Source organism: Cavia porcellus, unplaced genomic scaffold, assembly GCF_034190915.1.
Source record: "Cavia porcellus strain 051 isolate PalLab524CR breed Dunkin Hartley unplaced genomic scaffold, mCavPor4.1 scaffold_3, whole genome shotgun sequence".
NCBI classification, from domain to species: domain Eukaryota; kingdom Metazoa; phylum Chordata; class Mammalia; order Rodentia; family Caviidae; genus Cavia; species Cavia porcellus.
The window spans coordinates 11,030,178-11,052,289 of NW_026947486.1; positions in this window are offsets into that span (position 1 = coordinate 11,030,178).

Below are 22,112 nucleotides of genomic sequence, written 5' to 3' on the forward strand. Positions count from 1 at the left end.
TGTCTGTAGTTTCTCAAAATAACCAGCTTGAAATAATATACCAAAAAAGAATATTTTGCGGTGCAAATGTTTGGGTTTCTTAGTTATATTTTGGAATGTTGTGCCCTGAGCCTCAACAATTTACTTGGGAGAGGCCCGGGCATGATGGCCAGAGGATATGGCTCTTGCCTCTGTGAGCAGTGGGCCAGAGGCAGTTTCTGAGCCCACAGGACTGAAAGAGAAATGTATCAAGGACACTGATGACAAGTCCTGTTCTATCCATTTGCAGGCTTGTCACAAAGGTGTGGAAGCAGGAGGAGACACTCTGTGAGTGGTATCATATGACACAGTCGTGAGGCAGTGGTAGTGTGAGCTTGTGGAAGTAGGTCTCTTGGTCGTATCAGCAGGGTCCCACTGGCAGGCTGGGGCGATGTGACACCCAACGAATTGATGATAGAAAGGCAGGAAAACGCCATGGGCTGCCCAGATGTCTTGACTTTGTTACTGTCTCTGAACTAGTGGGTCTGGCTCCTGGGTGTGCTGAAAGGGTCTCAATGTGAGCGGATGAATTGTGTTCCGGCCTTAGCACCTTATCAACACCACACAGGAGGGCTGCCTGCGACCAGCATCTTATCAGCATCAACAAATTAGTGTGCTTCATTTGCATACTCATATCAAACACACAGCCAGTCAGGCCAGTGGGTGGTGCAGCTAGCGTCAATGCATTAGACTTAGCTAATTTACACGCAGCCAATCATAACAAAGACAAAGAGCAAAACTGCCAAGGGAACCAATCACAGGAAAGGAATTCTTCCCTACAGAGTGTATAGCCTCAGAGCTCTCTGGGCTTGAGGTTTCTGGTTCCTATTTTGGGGGATAGACCATGGGGAGACTCCGACCTGCTCATCTGATGACAGTCTTGTAGTGAGTGAATCCCATCCACACTGACAGCCCTGGCAACTGCTGGCCAGAGGAAGAAAACATCCATCCATACTGCCTTAATTTGGGTTCTCCCCAAAGCAAGCCTGAGACAAAGAAACACCACCAGGCAATGTGTCAGGGAAGACAGCTAAATAAGTGTGTAGGATCAAGCCAGAGGCCTCCAGGGGTAACTGTTGCAGGCTGAATTGTGTCCTCCTCTGTGTTGGCTTTCCATCTGTGGCAAAACATCTGAGAAAAACAATTTAGAGGACGAAAGCTTTCTTTTGGCTTGAGTTGCAGGGGTATTGGTTCCTGGTCATTTGGCTCTGCTTCTGGGCTCTTGGTGAGGTCAAGTCTCTTGGGAGAAGGGCATGTGGGGTGAAGCCGCTTACCTCATGGTGACTGGGAAGAACCAGAGATAAAGGCAGGTCTCCAGGGACCAACTGCCTCCAACAAGGCCCCATCTCTTCAGTCTCCACTATTTTCTGATAGTCCATTCACTGATGAACCCATCAATGAAATAATCCATCAGTGAAATAATCCATTGATGAAGTCAGAACACCCATGATCCAATCACTTTCCCAAAGCCCCACCTCTGAACCGTCGTTGCTGCTTTGGGGCCCAACACTTGAACCTTTAGGGAGACGTTTAAGGTACAAACCACAGGCCCCCCATCTTCTAGTGGTTGTTGATTCCCAGTCTTCAGGACCTCAGGATGTGACCTTCTGTGGAAACAGAGCCTTTAAAGAGGTGATTAAGTTAAAATGAGGTCTTTAGGTTGTGCCCTAATCCAATATGACAGGTGTCCTTGTAAGGAAAGGAGATTAGGACACAGAGGAAGACATATGAGGGCACAGGCAGGGGAAGATGGCTCTGCATAAGCTAAGGTCACAGGCTTCAGTGGAGCAACCCTGCGCCAACGTCTTGCTGGCACCTCCAGAACTGTGGGAAGAGAAATTTCTGTTGTCGAAGGTCCCGGTGTGTGGTACTTAGTCACAGCAACCCAAGCGGACTTATACAGCCCTAAGGCTGGGGATATAGCTCAGTGGGAAGATCTGGGTTCGATCCCCAACAAACAAACAAACAAACAAACAAACAAAAACACAGACTTCCAAGCTATGCCACCTGAGGGATGAAAAGGCTGAGCTGTTTTGGGGGAAGCATGATCCCCATACTTCAGCCCTCCTCAGGCAGACAAGGCAGCTTTGGCAACCAGGAGAAACCCCCAGGCGAGGAAACAGAGGGGCTGCCATTTGGAAGTTAGGGCCGGAAGGCACTAAAGTGGTGAGAGGGAGGGGATTTGTGAGAAGCAACAAGGATGGCATCTGCTCCACAGCCCTTTGCCATGAAGAAAGGGCTATTTTAGGAAGCTGCGCAGTGGGCTAAGTGGCCTTTTGCCTCTGTCCCAAAGGAACTGGCATGTGTGTGGTGTGTGTTTCCATAGGAGGACTTAGGCTAGATGAAATACAGACTTGCGCACTGGATAATCCTTTGTAAGAATACATAACCCTATAATAAATGCCATTTGCAAAGGCTATCTCTGGTTAACTTCCACACTACAGCTAGTGGTGTGAATGGAGCGTGTACTGTTCACTGGGGCCGTAGGATGGAAGCTCTCATGGCCTCCCTGGTGGGTCTGGAATACTCCACTGCCCCTTATTCACCTGAGACTTGAGTTCTAGGCACAGCTATGATGAGAGCACTTTGAGTCAGGGTTCTTGGCCTCAAGCAATGAGAACCCACTATGGCAGACTTCAGCAGGAAAGAAACTTCTGGAAGGCTGTGAAGTTGTCCACAAACTTGAGGGGGAGGTGCTGGGATTCAGAACCAAGAACACTATGGTGGGTGGGTGGGGACAGGGCAGAGAAGTGAATTTATTATCACTCTGTGTCAGCCTCTGTAGCACACAATTGCTTGGATGGACCCTTGAGTGTGCCACCACGGTGCCATTGTCTGTGCCTGTTTTTGACCTTACTTTGAGATTCAAAGCTTAAGAGTCCTGGGATTTTGCGAGAGAAGATTGGCTATGAGTTTCTCTAAGTGGGACACAGGACATATGTTCCCCTGGGATTGCCCAAACTAGGGTAATGCTCCCAAATGGAAGATACATTAGTCCTTGGCACATGAATAGGGGGAAAGTCTAGAAAGTGGTGGATTTGTTCTGGTGAGCACCTTGTCTGCTCAGTCTTGGGCCACTCTAGTGGAGATGGTGGGTAGACTGAAGGTCTGGCTGCATGTGGCTCCCTTGGCCAGGGATCCTTGTGGGCTTCATGTGACACCAAGGCACAACAGCAGAAAGACAGGAATGCTGGGGTATTACTGCATAACAAAGCACTCCAAAATAGTGATTTAAAACTATAGAAGCCACCCATGTTACTCACTGATCTGGGGATTGACCAGGCTCTGCCAGGTGGTTCTCACGAGGGATGTCTTGTGTTGTAGTGACATGGTATCTAGGATTGTAGTCATTTGGAAGGCTTCCTCACTCATGTCTGGGTCTTGGGCTAGGCTCAACCAGCTGGGAGTGTGTTATAGTTTGTATCTAGATGTCCCCCAACAGCCTTATGAGCTCTCACAGGTGGGGATTTTTGGAGGTGACTGGATGTAGGGTGTGTGAATTATGGATTAAGTGTTTGTGATAACTAAATTAGCCCACTGATTGGTTTAATGTACTTCTGGGTGTGTATGACAGGAAGTCCCACCCTGGCTGTGGGAGGCATTAACCAATGGGCTTGTAGCCTGGATAGGATAGAAGGGGAGGCTTGCTGTTATTTCTGCTTCTTGCCTGCCATGCCATCAGCAAGCCTCCTCTTCCATGCCTGTTTGCCACGATGCCTGGCCTTGGAGCCAGCTGACTATGGACTGAAACTTCTATAAACTGTGAGCCAAAATAAACCTTTCCCCTTTTAACCTGTATCAGGTATTTTGTCCCAGCAATGAGGAAGTACTAAGACAGGGTGGGGCAAGCTGGAGCTTTTTGGTCCTTCCTTTTGTCTATGGCTTCTTCATGTGGTGTTTCCAACATGGTGGCCAAGGACCCTGGGGCTTCTTATGTATCAGCTTAGGGCTGCCAACAAAGAGAACTAGATAGGAGCCGTGTTGCCTTTTATGCCATAGTCTCAGAAGCCACCCAGGCTCATTTCTATTATTTTTACTATTCTATTCATTTCAGAGAGTCAGGAAGCTTAGCTCATATCCAAGGGAAGGAGCATGGGACTATTCCACCCTTTGTTGAGAGGACTATCACCGAGTTTTTAAACATTGGAAATGTTTAAATCCAACACAGGGGGACTAGGAAATGGCAAACAGTCACTGTGCTTGACTATCCAGCTGGATCAATTCAGTTTTCATTCTTAATTTTCTGACTTGGTTATTTGTTTTCCATGGTGCAGAAAGACCAGTGCTCAAACTCCTGCCAACCTGTTAGTAACTAAAATGTTTGTATCAGGGCTTTGGCCAAGATCCCCAACTGCCTGTATGAAGGGTATGGCAAAAGGCTGAAATAAGAAACAGAAAAATTTAGTAATGCAAGAAGGGTTGAGAGGTCAGTGCCTCAGGACCAGCAGAGAAAAACACACTGCAAACCAGCCACTATTTATTGGGTGTATACAATGATAGGAGGGATTAGTGGAAGACTCAGGGTTGATGACTTACAGGCAACAGATAATCTCGGGATGATTTAAGAGGGTGGAGATGGTTTTAAACTAAGAAGGGTCTTGCCCTGGAGTGTTTTTTAATCTTAGTGGTTTTAGTTTAGTCTTAGTGGGTGGGAGAGGATGGCTCATCTCTAAAGAGTTAATGGGAAATCTCAAAAGGGTGATACCAGTAATCCCAAACCTCAATTTATCCCTTAGGGAAGTATGCAAAATTAGCCATTGTGAATTTGTGGGCCCCCAATACTTTTCGTACTTTACTAGTTAATCCTGCTTCATCCTTATGCTAGGAGAGTGCATTCCAACTACAGTTTGACTATTGGTTTTTAATTTTGGTACCATTTTTCAAGCTGATGGCTCTTATGGCCAACAGTGAATTGCCCAGGGTGCAAATTAAATACCGTAGAATTACTAATCAGGCTATTAGAATATGTGGGGAGATCTACAAGTTGTCAAGCCTGGTGGGCCCTCTGCTTGCTTTGGTGTGGAATCTGTGACTTTGAATGGGCCATGGGCAGGACTGGATGGCACAAATAGGAGAAGCCAAGTTCTTGCAGGCAGCCTGAGGACTGAGCAAGGGGTTACAAAGCCCACCTTCCTACACTGGTTTGGCTGGTTCCCCTTGCAGAGAAAATCTTGCCCTCTCAGTCCTTGTGTCCCTAGGGATTGCTGTCTAATGTCCCACACACCCTTCTTCCGCAAGGAAGTGTGGAGTTTTAATTCTCAACCTCCAGGTTCACAAGGAAGGCACCAAATAACTGGCGTAATAAACAATGTTTTCAGATTTCTAAATTTAGAGGGAAGGTGACTTCTGAGCAAGTCTAGAAAGACTTTATCTGTTGAAAACTTCATGCAGCACATTCAGTTTCTTTGTGTTTGTTGGTTTCTTTAATCTCCATGAAACTAAGAGGAAGCGGGAAGGGGCATGTCCTGTGTACATGATCCTTGATGTAGACTGGTACTTCCAGAAGTCAGGGATGTGTGGCTTTGAGAGAAAACAGAATGCGGTCTTCAGCATGGACGTGCAGGCCAGGGTGCTGTGCAGTACTGCCAGCTGGGGTGAGAATCTTGATCACACCCATTTCATGGATGTCAGTCTTGAGGTTACATCACTTTCCTGGTGCCAACTAACAAGCTAGTGACAGGGCTGGAGCCCAGCTGCCAGAAGCTTCACTACAGTGGCTACCCAAGTGCCTTCTGCCATTTTACTCCATCATCTTCAACTCATGATCTGTGCCTCAGGTGGCCAGATAGGAAATACAGGAGGCCAGTTGAGTTGGAATATCAGACATACAATGGGTATTATTTTAGTACAAATTTGTCCCACGCAATATTTGATAGAGTCCAGACAGGAACACTACCAATTCAAATAAGTCCACCTGCCATCATAGAGAAATGTCCGTTTCATTTTACTTAGGTCACGGAAGACATGTTAGCAGGACCACGAGCAGCCCACTGAGGACATGTCAGTAGGTTACAGAAGACTCAGAGGACACAGCAGGCCACAAGCCCGATGTTTCTCTGACCCACCCCCCTCAAAAGTCTGCCAAAAATGCTATTAAAAAAGACAGCCTGTAAGAGACACCTTTGTTTCACTTGCATAGAGGTCCCGCTCAAGTTTGGACTATTGAGTTTGCATTATACTCCCCTGCTCAATATTAAATAATTAAAAGTTAAACGAAAAGGAAATAGTTTTACTTGCTAAATCTGAAAACCATATCTCTGTCTTATGTTTCAGGATGGCTGCTTGTGTACCAGCCTTCAGGACTACACTTCAGGCAGCAGGAGGGAAAAAGGTCTCCCTTCTTTTAAACATATGTTATGGAAGTTACACCTCAAGCTATTCCTCCCCTCACAATGGCCACGCTTGTGTTTTGTGAAAGTTAAGAAATATGGCTATTATTGTGGACAGCCATAGGCCTAGCTAACAGGCAGACTTCTATATTAAGAAAAATAAACTGGGTCATGGTGGTACATGCCTGTTATGCCAGCACTCAGAGGCTGAGGCAGGAGGATAACAAGTTCAAGTCCAATTTGGGCAACTTACTGACATAGAAAGACTGTCTTAAAATTAAAAAAGAAAAAGAAGAATGTATATATGGGCTGAGATGTAGCTCAGTGTGAAGGCCTGAGTTTAATTTCCAGTACTCCAAAAAAAAAAAAAAAAAAGAATAGTATAAGGGTCAACTTAGTCTTCTCTGTGCTGTGACAGCCGCACCTGAGCCATGCTTCAGGGGACTACAATCGGGGCCACACCTGGGAAGTCACTGGCCTGCAGCCAGTGACTCACCAGGTGGGTGGGGCAGGAAAACCCAGCTCCCTTGGCTGGGGCCAGTGTCATTTGCTCTGCAGCACTCCCTGCAGGGTCGGGGAGTATGATCCTTGTCCCTTTGCCCTACCTGGTCCCTCCCGGAAGCATTTCTTCACCAGCCACTGGCACTTGATCCTAGTCATGGCGTCTTAGTAGCCCAAGGTAAGGATTTAACCCTGGAAAATATAAATAGGAAGCATGTTTGAAGACAAAGCTGTTCTGTCATTGCATACCCTTCTGTGATGACTCCACAGCGACTGCAGAAGCCCTTCAGCTTCCACCACACCCAGCCTTACCAGCTCTGCCTGAGCTGTGGCTCCTTGTACTGTGTTAAACATTTAATGTTTATTTTAGTCTTCCTCCAAAGTGCTTGCCTTCTACCTTCTCCTCCTCCCCCTTTCCTTCCTTTTTCCTTCTTTCTCTTTCTTTTCTTTCTCCCTGTCACCTTCTCTTCTTTTCTTTTTTTCTTCTTTTATTGGCAGTACTGGAGATAGAACCTAAGGGTGCCCTACCACTGAGCTACATTCCTGTTTTTTTCTTTCAGATTTTATTTTGAGGCAAAGTCTTGCTAAATTCCCTAGGCTGGCTCAGCCTCCTGAGTAGCTGTGTGCTTTCTTAGGGAATGTTTATTAGTCAGGGTTTGGTCAGGAAAATAGATGGTATTGGATTTTCAAGTATTCAGAGATTTAAGGGATGGGGCTGCAGTGGTAGAGCCTAGCATGTGTGAGGTGCCCGGGTGACCCATCCTCAAGAGAGAGAGAGAGAGAGACAGAGAGAGAGAGAGACAGAGAGAGAGATTTTTTAATACAGGAGGTAGGTACAATGTTTCTCCCTGTCTCCAACGCTTAGAGATTAGAGTCTGGCCCTACACAGCCAAAGGCTAGAAAGCTGCCCGAGAAACTCTACTCTCAAGCTCTCTGCTAAGGCTTTGTCGGAGCTGCATCACAGTTCAGCTCCTTGCCCTGCCCTGTCCTGTGTTCTCCACTTCTTTTCACAGGACTTGATGTCTAGTAAACATTTTGTCCTTCAAAGCCCATCATCTGTTCCTGAGGGCCCAGCTGCCATGCATCTCTTCCACAGTGGGTTAGGATTCTTCAGAGAGCACAGCCAATAGAAAACACATGGATATTTATTGTGGGAATTGGCTTACACAATTATGGAAGTCAAGGAACCCCAAAACCTGTCACCTGCAACCTGGAGACCACCCCCCCCCCAAAGTCAGTGGTATAAGTTTTCTCTCAAGTCCAAAGGCTCAAGAAGTGGAGATACCACAGCCTGAGGCGAGGTGTTCCAGCTGAAGGAAAGAGAGGCACTGTCCCGACCTCTACTTTCTGTTCTGTCTGGGCCCTCAGTGACGCCCATCCCCAGGGAGGAGGGCTGCCTGATGCACTCGGCCCACTACGTGCAGTATGAGTGTTTCCCAGAAACGACCTCAAAGATTCACCCTGAAATAATGCTTTCTCAGCTGAGCATCCCTTAGCCCAGTTGATACAAACAGTTAACACCCACACAGATTTTGTCCCTTAGGCCTCGTGATTCCCTGATGCACTGTTACCTACACAGACGATGGTTCTCTTATTCCACCCTGTCATCTACACTGCTATCTACTCCTTGCAGGTAGAATTAGCTGGATGGTGTTTTGCGGTCTACAAAGGACTTCCCCATTTAATGTCAGATTTGGTCCCCATAATAGCCGCGTGAAGATGTGTTTATTCCCATTTTTCAGCAGAGAGAATCGAAGTTTGGCAATATAGAGATACACCCGGTGCCCACTCCTGCTGCTAAGTGGAAACTGGGACTCAAAGGCATTGACAGGTATAGGAATGTGGGAAGATGACGAATCGCTCCCAGTGGACCCTGGGGACATGGTTCCACTTTCTGCTCTGGGAGCTACTATGGCATTTGCCTAGCAGGTGGTTTTGAGTCAGACGCTGAAGATCTCTGTTGAATATTCCCTGGCAACAGTAATGGCAGCCAGTTCCTTCGGCTGAATTAACCTGTTACTGAGGGCTGATCAGACCCTGGATATCTGTAGAGGGGACAACAGGGAATAAAGAAAGGCAAACAGACCAACTTCAGGGTATAAAGAGAACCTGGAGAAGCTCACCCCAGCGGACTGGCTCAGCTTCCTCTGTGGCTGGCTCACTTTTACTGGCTAGCAAGAAGCTCAAATGGAGAGACAGCACGAGGTACATAGGACAGTAACTACACAAAGTAGTGGATAAGGATTAAGTGAATGAGGAACCAGATTATCTCTAAACTCAGATATTTGTTTTTGTGTTTTTTTTTTTTGTTTGAGGATTGAAGTTATGACCTCCCACTTGCCAGTCAGGTCCTTGTGCTGCTGAGTTATATCCCTGGCCCCAGATGCCTGTATTTTGACAACTGTCCTCAGCAGATGCTATCTTGCCTCAGGAGTGCTGGATTATCAGCATTCCACCCACACAGCAAGGTCACTCCAATGGGGCTGGAGGGTGTTGAGTCACAGAATTGGGCCCCCCATGATCTATCACATAGCCTGATCCTCAACAACCTGTGGTTTGCTCAGGAGTCATCTCTGCAGGTGGGAGGTTTTGAGGGGAAAGGCAAAGTGGTCCAGGACAGTGCTTGCAGAGGACGTGAGTACCAGAAGGGAGGAGGAGATTCTTTACAACTTCACACTCAAGAATACCAGTGATCTCTCCTGATAAAGCAACTGGGTGAAGGGGGGCTGGTGGGAGTCCCCACCTGAAATTTGAAAGCTCCTCTTTCAGTTGGCACAGGGGAAGGTCTCTTTGGAAGTCAGCTGGTGACTCTGCACGGGCGCTCCAGCCCCAGGACTGATGAATGGGTGGCCAAAGTTGAAGAAGCTAAGCACATGACCTCTTAGATGAAGCGCCGCAAAGGGTAGCATCTGCCTGCTTTGGGGGTGGTGCAGAGCTCTGGTTTGTCACCTGTCAGAGGGCACACAGGAGGGAAAGGGTTGAGCGTTCCACTCCCCCACTCAGCAGTCATTGGCTAAGGTGTGGCTTCTTCTGGGGAGACCCGCAGCTCCAGGCGCTGCCAGCTCCCCTGCATCTGCATCAAGCTGCTCCAATGGCTCAAGGGCACGGTTTGAAAGGGAAAGCACTCTGGAGCCAGGGGTGCACAGGGGTCCCCACATTCTCAGCACCACATTCACAACAGTGATTCTCTGTAAAGAATCATTCACTGGTGAATGAACCTCCCTTGGCCTGCTTTGGAGGAATCAATTCTTTGGGCCTCCCCTTGAATGAGTTATGTCTTCTGGATGCTCCATAGCAGCTGCTGGGAACTTTTTCCAGGGAAGATCCCATTTTCTTTTGGAAATAGCTGGAGGAGGCCTGGAGTAGGTGCATTTATCCCTGCCATGCTCTGCCTTGGGTACAGGTTTGTTAATCCTTTCAACTTTTTGTTTCTTCTTTAAAGGCGGCCCTGCAGACTGACTCACTGTTAGCTAAAACCAGGCAAGATTGGTATAAAAAACCTGGGAACTTAAACCAGGTATGTTGGCTCACACCTGTAATCCCAGTACTTGGGAGCCTGAGGCAGGAGGACCTTTGTGAGTTTGAGACCAGCTTGGGCTCCAAAGTGAGCTCAAGGCCAGCCTGAGCTACACAGTGAGACCCTGTCTCAAAAAGATGAAACAAAACAAAACAAAACAAAAAGTCTAAGGAAGTCGTTATTAATTTACAGGGAGAAATCTATCATTTATTCATTTATGTATCCCATAAACACTTGAGTGCTGACCTAGGGCAAACTGGTCACGCCTCACCCTGAAGTTCTCTCTGGAAGGGAACATAGCCTCCTGAATCTGGCAAGAAACAAAAACCCCATGGTTGTTTTAACAGAGATCTGAATGTAGAGAACTGTTGGCTAGGTAAAGGAATTATTAACTAGTCACGGAAGAACCAAAAAAGCAAAAGGAGAACTCGAGGGTATTACAGAGGTAGTAACTTCAGGAAGCAGCTACCACTCCTAGGGGAACAGAAGGGTTAAAGCAGGGATTATGAAAACCTAAAGCCTGGAGGAGAGACCACGTGGGGCACCTGCCAGCTGGCGCTTGCTTGTGTCTCTGAGCTCAGAGGCAGGACAGGGCCGTGAGCAGGGGGTGCTGGTCAGGTGGTGTCTCAGGTCCAAGGTGACAAAGCTGGTCCTGGTGTTGGCAAGTCGTGTATGAGTCTCAACTGCTGCTACAGGAATGAAGGGGCATGTGCAGACAGGAGGGTCACTTACAGGACTGGAAGTTAACCAGTTGCCTCAGGAAGGCAACAGGAAGATGGGAGAAGCCCTTCTTCCTCCTCTAGCCATGTGCTTTCCTTTAGTACTCGTTATGGGCCAAGCCTACAGGGAGCTGCTGATAAAGGAGAAATATGGTTTGCAGAGTGCCGGCCCAGCATCGTAAAGAAGGGTAGATTTGGGGCTATGAGCCGATTCCTTCCTTTGGAGACATGTCAGTTACATGTCTCCAAAGAATCTTGAGGTGAGTATGAATTAGCGATTCTTCCTCCTCCACATGTGTACCACTAGTTCACACCAAAGCAAGACTTAGACCAAATTCTGTCATGTCTCTTGCATTCCTTAGCAACCCTGGTGCAAAATGGCTCATGCAACCTGCTCTCTAGGTTTCAGGAAGTCCTAGCACTAGGCCTATCCTTGCATAAAAGGTAAGGCGCAATTCCACTCAAGGCAAAAGCAATATTCTAGAAGACTTTGAGACCCAGAAATCTCCCAAATAAAAGGTGGAATGAAACTTCAGGTGCCATCTCTAAGGTGCAGGGTGTAGGCCTTGCCAGGTTCCTATGACCTCTTTGTGGAGAGGCAAAAAGCATCCGGAACGTATGTAAGCATACCCGGAGATTCAGGATAGCTTTAATTTTACCGAATGTCTATTTCTAACATTTGTCAAGCTAATTAACAAGCTACCAATTTCGTCAATGAAAACTCGTTTCTGACATTCACTTTGCTAATTAGCAAAGCCTCAGGTATTGATGAAACCCCTGTGATCTTGCATTTGGATGTGGCCTTTCTGATACAAAGCCACTGACTAGCTAGCTGGAGAGAGGAATTTTTTAAAAATGAGGGCAAAATGACTGCCCCTGAAATTGGACTTCAATCAGCACACACACTGTTGCACTGCTTGGGTGGAAACACTTCAAAAATAGAATACAGACATTTTATTGTTTGTGCTTGCAGTATGAGGAATTGAACCAAGGGCCTTGTAGATATTAAGATGTACCACAGACCTTTTCAATTTTGTTACCCAGGTTGGACTAGAACTTATGATCCTCCTGCCTCAGCCTCCTGAGTACCTGGGATTATGGGCAAAAGGCAACCATCTTAGCATGTACTGTTTATCAGGCAGCACTGGAAATCAGTGGAAGACAACACATAGTTCTTGCTCTCCAGGGGCTCTCAGGTTGGGAGATGAATGATAAACAGGCGATTGCAGTATGTGTGGTGTGCTGATAGGGGCTGGCCAGCTTGGGCTAGGTGTTTTTCTGAAAACATTAGGAGGACCAAGTTATTCAACTAGATCTTCGGTAAACTATCCCTGGAAGTTGCCAGATAAAACACAGGACAAGCCCTTCAATTTACGTTTCAAATACCAAATGGTTTTTAAGTATAAGTACTAGATTTTATCTCCTAAATCTGGTAACACTATATTTAAATCTAGGAGGAGAACCAAACAGTGCAGAAGTCCACTTGGTGAGTGTGAGTTTAGTCAAGGCTGGAGAATGAGATAGTTTTAGGTTCTGTGCCTGAGTTATTTCCATGCTTCCCTAGCCACACCCAAGCATTTTGGAGGTCCAGGGTCTCCTCCCCTTAGCAATGTTCATCCCACGTTACAGGTGGTCTCTCTAAACTCCCCTTTTACAAATGCCATGCATGTTCTTCTTTAACAGACCCCCATCTGCCACCACGTTAGCCTTGTGCTGATGCATCCTATGAGTTAACCGGGAGGGTGTTTTTGGATAAGATGAATATTGAAATCGGTGAGCAGATTGTTCACTATAATGTAGGTAGGCCTTTTTCAATCCATGGAAGGCCTGAATAGGACAAAAAAGTGACAACCCTGAACAAGAGGGAATTCTCCAGCAGACCTTTCTTTGGATTTTACCTGCAGTGCCAACTGTCCTGGGTCTCCACCTACAGACACACCCTGCGGATTTTGCACCTGCCTGCTTTCCTAATTGCATGAGCAGACTCCATGTAAGAAGTCTCTATCTCTCTTGTGTGTATGTTCATATCTGTTTCTATGATGTGATTCTTTGGAGGTCAAAAGGCAAAAGGTCAACTCCACTTTCAATGTGTCAATAATTGGCAACTTATATCTGTCACAATATAGTCTCACCAAGGCTGTAATTACTCTAGAGAGATGGTCACATTGTTACTTTGACCACAGTATATATATCAGGGAACTGTTCATAGAAATGCAGGGAAACGGATTCTAATATTGGAATGACAGCAATATTGTTGATTCATGCCAGAACTCATGGTTTATTCAGCATATAAAGCTCCTTTCCTTTAGGGACATGAAATCTGTTGGGGAACAGGCTATGTGATAGATCAAGGCCTCCTCCCACGTGACTCAAGGCTCCCTCCCCTCAGTCCCGATGTTGGTGTGACCTTGTTTCAGGAATAAGGTATAAGGAAGGCCGCGTTAACCGGCACTCCTAAGGTAAGGTAGCCTCTGCTGAGGGCAGTTGTGGAAATACAGGAATCTGGGTTTAAAGACATCTGGTTCCTCATTCATGCAATCCTTATCCACCCACTTTGTATAGTTACTGTTGTGAACCTCGTGCTCCCCTCCTCCTACGCTTCTTGCTAACCAATAAACGTGAGCAGACCTCGGAAGAAGTTAGGCAATCCTCTAGAGGTGAGCTCCTCCTGGCCCCCCTTGTACCCTAAAATTGGTCTGTCTTTCTTTATTCCCCCTTGTCCTCCCTACAGGTGTCCAAGTGTCTGATCAGTCCTCAGTCATCAGTCCTGGCCAAGAATGTTGCTGGGCTCAAAGACATTACTGTTTTAGGCTCCTTGCTTCACCCAAGACTCCTGCTTGCACATGCTTAGGTCTTCAGTGGGCCATTTACAGCATGGGCACTGCAAGCCACTTCTCTCTGCTAATGGATCTGCCTTTGCCTCCATTGAGAACTGAGGATTTACGGACAAGAACCTTATCCTCTTGTCACCATCCTCCCCTGTCCCAGATGCGTGGGCAGATGCAAAGGCTGGTACAACGCGCTACGGATGTTCTGAAGGAGGTTACTGTAAAGATGAGCCATGTAAGATATGCCAGGTTCCTTGTTTCTTCAAATGTCACACACCAGTCAACTTTTACAGCCAGTCCTGCTGAATTACTATGGGACAATCTATCAAGAATGGTCTCAGCTATCTCTATACATATAAATAAGTATGATGTTGGAATAATCTGTAACTATATTTCACTTATTTTTAACCTATGAGTTAGTCTTGTGAGGTTAGTCTAAGGGTGGGATGTGCCACTAACGTCATTAGTGCCAGCATCCTGAGAGTATAGCTGAGCTGGTGTGGTGTTGTCTAGCTGATCAATGGCAAAATTACCCTCCCGGCATGACTAGAGGAAGATAGACCAATAGAAAAGTCTCCTTCAAAGTCACTGGTGTTGATTTTTCAGACTCTCGAGGATTCCTTAAAGCTGAAAAGAGAGAAGCAATAATTCCTCAGTCACCGCAACCATGCCCAGTATTTCACCTGCGGAGTGCCCAAGAGTACTACTGTAAAACAGTTTGTCACAAGCCCGGTTTCCTGGGAAACAGACCCTGAGGCCAGGATTTGCATGCAGGAAGTTTATTGAAGAGTGAGTGTTTTCAGGAACTATACTTGAGGGGCATGAGGGACACAGAACTGGAGAGAGGGCGAAAACTTTTCTTGCTACTAATGGAACATGATACAGTTATAACCAAGGCCCCGTTGCGCCCACAAGGAATTCTGGAGCTTGAATGGGCTTTTAGAATTGTCTCGGATTGAGGTGAAAGGACTAAGCCTCTGTGTTCCCACATGGCTCTATCATAGGATACAGGCTTCCCGGAAGCAGGCATGGCCTTAGGCAAGGCAGGCATCTTCAGCAAGGGACTCAGCTGACAGCTGTCAGCTGCAAATGCTCCCACACAGCCAAGGGAAAGAGTACTTCTGTCCTGAAGCAGGCCATTTGAGCAGTACACCACAGCATCTATTACAGCCCACCCTTTGTGCCACCCATTCCCACTTGTTTCATATGGTGAACTAGAGGAGCAGTTCTTCAGGGTTCAGGTGGGCTTCACTTTCTGGAAAGACATACAAGAGGAAAGACACACGTACAAGAGGAGAGTGAATGAGATAAACTAGAGACCCAACCACTACAATCTGGTCTTAGCTGATATTCACTGCGTCTCTTCTCTAATGGCCATTCTAGATTCTCTTCCTGCCTTGGAGAACAACTGTCATGTAGGTGGCTCACCTAATACCATGAGACAGATTCTTATTCTTTCAGGGCCTGAGCCTTGCTTACTATGCTTTTTTCAGACCAAGGTTGCTACAGTAGTTTATCTCTTATCAAAATTGCACAAGGATGTATCGAGAGGTGCCAATATGTCATCTGAAGGCCTAATACAATTCCTACTGCCACTGTTATGCCACAACTCTACGTCCTCATGAAAATCAAGTAAACTTGTTAGCACAATGACTGTTCTTTTTTCTTTTTGCTTTTTTACAATGACTCTTCTTATTGCCTGCTTGTTTCTTAGCTTGTGAAGCCTAAGTTGACTGGGTAGAACCATATTTTAATTTTTTTGCATGTAAACTCTTTTTTAAAAATTTTAAAATTATTTTGAAGGTAGTAAAATACAACAGAACAAGACAGAACAAAGCCAATTGACACAGTGCAGTGAAATTGGTACAGAACTTCACAGCAGGTTACTGGGATAACTGTAATAGGTACCATAGTGTACCTTGTTATCTTCACAATAGTTGTCCTTTCAATCAGGTATAGAAAAATCAAACCAAATACAGAACATTATAGAACTTATCAAAACAGAATACTGAATAAAGCAATACAGTTAATCAGAACAAAGCAAAACAGTGATAAAATATTTGCCTTCAAAGAGATGGTAGAAGGAAATCCCTCTTATTTGCTATATTGCATAAAGTCAACCTCCCAAGAGATGCTCAGATGTCTGGATCGCATTTGCTAACAGGGAGAGGGGGCGATGTTTGATTCTTAGCGCACATACCACTAGGCTCATGGCCACATACCAGGGAGGTGAGCTGATTGCTTGGTTTCCCAGTGCCCTAAGTTCCAACATGGCTTGGATCTCGGAAGCCACTAGTGATTCTCACCCTGAGGCGGCCACAGCTTGCCCAAGCCACAGCCACTTATCAGGGAGGCAAGGGAGTTGCTTGGTTTCCCAGCGCCCTAAGTTCCAACATGGTCCATATTTTAAATTTTAATAGGACTTTTAGTGAACCGTTGGTGGAAGAGTTACCTCTTTGGGATCCTGAATTTTTAAGCCTACAGAGCCAAGACTGGCAGGACAAGAAACATGTATTTCCCATGTGGACCTGACAGTAATAGGACATGGGGTCACTTGTACTTTTACCCTTTTTTTTTTTTCTTACTGGACTATAGTATTTCAGTAGCTGAGGATACAACAGTAAATAATGGCCATACATTTAGAGCAACTGCAGCATCTTGGGAGATTGGCAAAGTATCACATCCAAGCTAGTATAAGCTTTTACAATCTTGGTGTCAGGCATGTAGCTTTTGGGTGGCTCAATATGCAGCCAATCCTGCTGAATTACCATCAAACTATCCATCAAGAATGTTCCTAGCTGTTTCCACACGGATAAGTATGTCTGAAATGCAATTCTATCTGAAACTAGCTTTCATTTATTTTTACTCTATGAATTAGTACGAGTGTGGAGTCTGTTGCCAGGACCCAAGAGTGTGACTGGGTTTGTAAAGCACTGCTTAGTTTTAATGAAATCCAATCTGCCTAATTTTTTTTTATTGCTCATGTTAGGTATCAGATCTAAGAACTTATTGCCAAGTTTGATATGAAGAGTTATCCATAGATCTTTTTCTAATGGTTTTCTACTGTTAGGTCTTGTATTTAAGTCATTGGTCCAAATTGAGTGAATTTTTGCATATTGTGGTAAGAGTTTTGACTTCATTCTTTTGTGCATGTGTATTTGATTGTTCAAGCACCATTTGAAGAGATCGATTTTTATCCATTGAATGGTCTTTATAACCTTGACAAAAAGTCCACCAGCCATAGATATTTGGGTTTATTTCTGGGCTCTCAATTCTACTCCATTCATCTTTCTGTCTCTCCTCATGCCAATGCCATACTGTTTTGATTGCTGTGGCATTATTATAAGTTTTAAAGTCAGAAAGTGTGAGTTCACAAACTTTGCTTTTCTTTTACAGTCACATTGTTGTGTAGCTATTCAAGGCCAATTACAGTTCTATATGAATTTGAAAATCAGATTTCCCACTTTATTCATTGGAAGCCATTGCAATTTGGATGGGGATCATGTCGAATCTGTAGATCATTTGAGGGAGTATTGCTGTTTTAATGTGAAGTCTTCCAATCTATGAACATGGAATGCCTTTCCACTTATTTCAGTGTTCTTTGATTTCTCTTAGCAATATTTTGTCCTTCTCAGTGCATAAATCTTTCAATTTTTGATTAAATTAATCCTAGTCATTTTATTCTGTTGGATGCTACTATATGACTTGTTTTTTTTTTTTTTTTTTGTTACTAAGGATCGAACTTACAACCTTGCACTTGCCCAGCAGGTGCTCAGGCCACTGAGCAGCAAAAAAATCTCTTTTTATCTTTTCAAATAATTCATCTATGTGACTTTTTTGTTGTTGTTGGATGCTACTGTAAATGGAATATTATTTCTAATTTTCTTTTGGGATTGTACATTATTGATATATAGAAATAAAGCTGATTTTACCCTCCAACCCTTGGCTTTCATTTGCTACTTACCTCAGTGTGTGTGCGTGCATGTGTGTGCATATGTTTAAATATCACAAATTTATTCTCTAAAATTTCTGGAGTGAGAAGTCCTATAGGGCTAAAATCAAGGTATGAGCAGGGCTGTGTTCCTTCAGAAACCTCCAGCAGCGAACCCATTTCCTTGCCTTTTCCAGCTTGAGGAGCTGCTGAATCATTGGCTCTGGTCCCTTCCTCCATCTTCAAACGCAGCAGTGTAGCATCTTCAAATCTTGCTCTGACTCTCATTTTCTGCTTCTGTCATTTTATTTCCCTTATCTATGATCCGCTGACTGATCTTTTTAAATTGTGGTAAAACATGTAATGTAAAGTTTACCATTTCAGCCATTTGGAAGTGTGTAGCTCAGTGGTGGTAAGCACACCTACACTGTTGTGCAACACAACTGAATTGTGACCTTGTGAGTGCTGACCTTGTATTGTGTGGCTTTGCTGAATTTGTATATTAGCTCTAGTAGTCTTTTTTTTTGTCTTTTTCCTTTTTATCGGTACCGGGGATCGAACTCAGGACTGCCTGCTTGCAAGGCAGGTGCTTATGCCGCTGAGCTAAATCCCCAGCCCACTCTTACTACTGTCTTTTGTGTGACTTCGATGGGATTTTCTACCTATAGAATCATGTCCTCTGCAAACAGAAATAATTTTCTTTCTTCCTTTCCAATTTTGATGCCTTATATTTCTTTTTTCTAGCCTAATTATTGTGCCTAGGACTAATGATACAATGTTCAGTAACAGTGGCATCTTTGTCTTGGGGAAAAGCTCCTAGTCATATATCACTGAATATGAGGTTAGTGTTAGGGTTTCACAAATGACTTTCATCATGTTAGTTCTGTTATGTTCTTGATTTGCTGAATTTTTTTCTACCAAAGTATGCTGAATTTCTTTAATTTTTTTGTATCTACTGAAAGGATTGTGTGAGCTTTTCTTTCTTTTTTTTAAATAGAGTGTGTTATATCAATATATTTTCTTATGTGGAACCACCATTGCATTCTTGGCATAAATCCCACTTGTTCGTGTTATATAATTCTTTTTATGTTCTGTTGAATTTGGTCTATGGCATGTTGTTTAAGATTCTTGTGTCTGTATTTTTTTTTTTTTTGTACCTGGAATCAATCTCAGGACCTTGTGCTTGCCAGGCATGCACTATGCCACTGAGCTACATTGCCAGTTCTCTTTGTGACTGTATTGATCAGTAGTTTTCTTATGATTTCTTTTATTTTAAAGAGGATAAAACCAAGGAAAATAAAACAGAATAAAACCAATGAAAATAAATCAGTATAAGTGACATAGGACTTCAAAGCCATACAAAATCAACAATAGTTACCATAATGCCTTTTGTTGTCTTCAAAATAGCTGCAGATACCTTCAGACGTAGTAAAAATTGAACAGAACAGAATCAAAACAAAACAATGAGTGCAGTAAAGAACTTCAAAACAAGCCAATAGTAAATCTAAAATGGCTACCATAATATGTCTTGTAATCTTTTAAATAGCTGCTCATGTCATTGGATTTAATATGATCAAACAAAACAAAAGAGAATAAAACCCAATCCAACAAAACAATGAAAACGTTATGGTTTCCAGGTGGCAGTTGCTTCCTGGTGAGGCCTGGTTCTCTCCCTCCGCAGTTCACGAAGGGCTGTCCCCACTCTGGTCGCACCCCATGCATGGTGCTGGTTTCCAGGCGGGGATCACCTCCTGGTGAGGCCTGGTTCTCTCCTTCCATAGTCCTCTAGAAAGGCACTGACTCAGAGAGAGAGGATTGATTCTGGCTGTCCCTACTCTGGCAGCAGCCCACGCATGGCACTGGTTTCCAGGTGGGGATCACCTACTGGTAAGGCCTGGTTCTCTCCCTCCACAGTCTACAAATGATGCTGATTCCTGGAGAGAGGCTTGGGTCTGGCTGTCCCCACTCCGGCAGCAGCCCGCACATGGCACTGGTTTCCAGGCGGAGACCAACTCCTGGTGAGGCCTGTTCTTATGGTATTTTTATCTTTCTTTGGTATCAGGGTAATGCAGCCTTCATAGAATATTCTGGGAAGTGTTCCTTTCTTTCATTTTTTGGAAAATTTGGAGTAAGTTTGTAGTTAAGCTTTCTTTAAATATTTGCTAGAATTCACTAGTGAAACCATCTGGTCCTGGGCTTGTCTTTCTTTAACCTCTTTCTGTAGGTCTGGTGAGATTTCATATTTTTTCTTGAATTAATTTTGTAGTTTCTAGGAATTTGTCCATTTCATCTAGATCATCTAACTTTTTGGTGTATAGTCATCCATAGTATTCCATAATCTTTTTAATTCCTGTAAAGTTGCTTTAAATTCTTCTGATATTAGCTATTTGTGTGTTTTCTCTTTTCTTAGTCTAGCTAAAGGTTTGCACATGTTTGCAGTGAACTCACTTTTGATTTTGTTGATTGCCTCATGCTTTTCTAGTCTTGATTTCATTGAGCTCTGCCAGCACCCATTTTTCAGGTTGTCAGTATTGGAAGATTTCCCAGCCATGAACCAGCGTTGGCCTTTTCCCCTGCCTTGGGGCCACAGCATGAGTTGAAGACGAGGCAAGCGTGGCAGTGGTGAATGACAGGAGGGCACAGGCCTCTGGCTCACGCAGTTTGCTGCACTCTCTGGCTCTGCTGGTAACCGATCTGAAAGACACCACTTCCATTTTCTGAAGAGCTGCTCTGGGGCTCTCCTGAATTCACAACCTGGTGAGTCCAACACAGCTGACTTCTTGATGGTCAGTACTGACGATATGATCACTTTATGCTCCTTTGTCAAACACTTATCTCTCCCAGGCACCCATCTTGCTTGACACAATTGTCACCACTTGCCATGTCTTATTTTGGGGTTCTATCATATACATTGCCACTAATGAGCTCTGTTCTGTAGTGGGATATCTTACCATTATCCATGGCCTGTGAAGGATGGTCGTTTTAGTTGTTCAGGCAAAATCCCACAGGTAGGGCGGCTTCAGTGATAAACGTTTACTTTCTTACAGTTCCAAAAGCTAGGGTCCAAGATCAAGGTACCATTAGATTTGCTTTGCGGCAAGGCCTCTCTTCCTGGCTTGCAAACGGTCACCTTCTCAAAGTGTCCTCATATAGTGTTTCCCCTGTAATTGTATAGGGAGAGGGGGGAGGGGAAGAGGGATAGGAAGAAGGTGAGGAAGAGGAGAGAAAGAGGGAAGGAGAGAGAGACAAGGAAAGGTAGAGAGAGAGAAGGAGAGAGATCTGGTGTCTCCCCCTCTTCTTATAAGGACACCAGTCCTATAGGATTAGAGCCTGCTAGGATTGAATTTGTCTCCCAAAAGCCTACGTTGGAAACTGAATCTGTAATGCAACAGTGCTAACAGGCTGGACATTTGAGGGGTCATTAGAGGCATGAGGACTGCACTCACACAGGTGGATTCGTGTCAATTATAAAAGGGCTTAAAGTCGTGAGCTTGTTCTTTTGCTTTCTGTTGCTCTCGCCCTTCCACCTTCCACCATGGAATGATGCAGTAAGAAGGTCTTTGTCAGATGTGGCCTCTTCATCGTTACTTCCCAGTTTCCAGAAGCATAAACCAAATAAAATTCTGTCATTAGAAACCACCCAGTCTCAAGTATTCTGTTACAGTAGCACAAATGGGCGAACACAGGGAACTTCCTTAATTACCTCCCGAAGATATTATCTCCAAAGCCAGTCACATTGTAGATTAGGAATTTAACATGTGACTTTTAGGGGGATGCAATTCATTCCATAGAAATTCTCTAGTGTACCTATTTGTCTATGCTTTTTGTACTTTCTTCACAACCTACCATGGCATTTCTAGCATTTCTACCTCATTGAGTAGTGTCTGTTGGGCCAGGAATACAGCTCAGTGGCACAACACCTGCCTGGCAAGCACAAGGTCCTGGGTTTGATTCCTGGTAAAAAAAAAAAAAGTAATGCTTATTGGTTTCTTCAAAGTTCTAAAAATGTGTGTAACATCATTTCTTGGAGATCCTGCCAAGATTTAAAATCCTGTATCATTGAGAAGTAGGCACATATCAGTGAACTCTTTCCTAGCCAACTACATGCTTTACCTTTGAATTAATTATCAAGGTTACTGTAACAAAGTTCCTCAAACTTAGTGATTTAAAACAACAGAAATTTATTGTTCCTTTGTTCTGGAAGCTAGAACTCTCAAATCAAGGTGGTAGTAGGGCTGTGTTCCTGTGGGACTCTGGGGAGAATGCTTT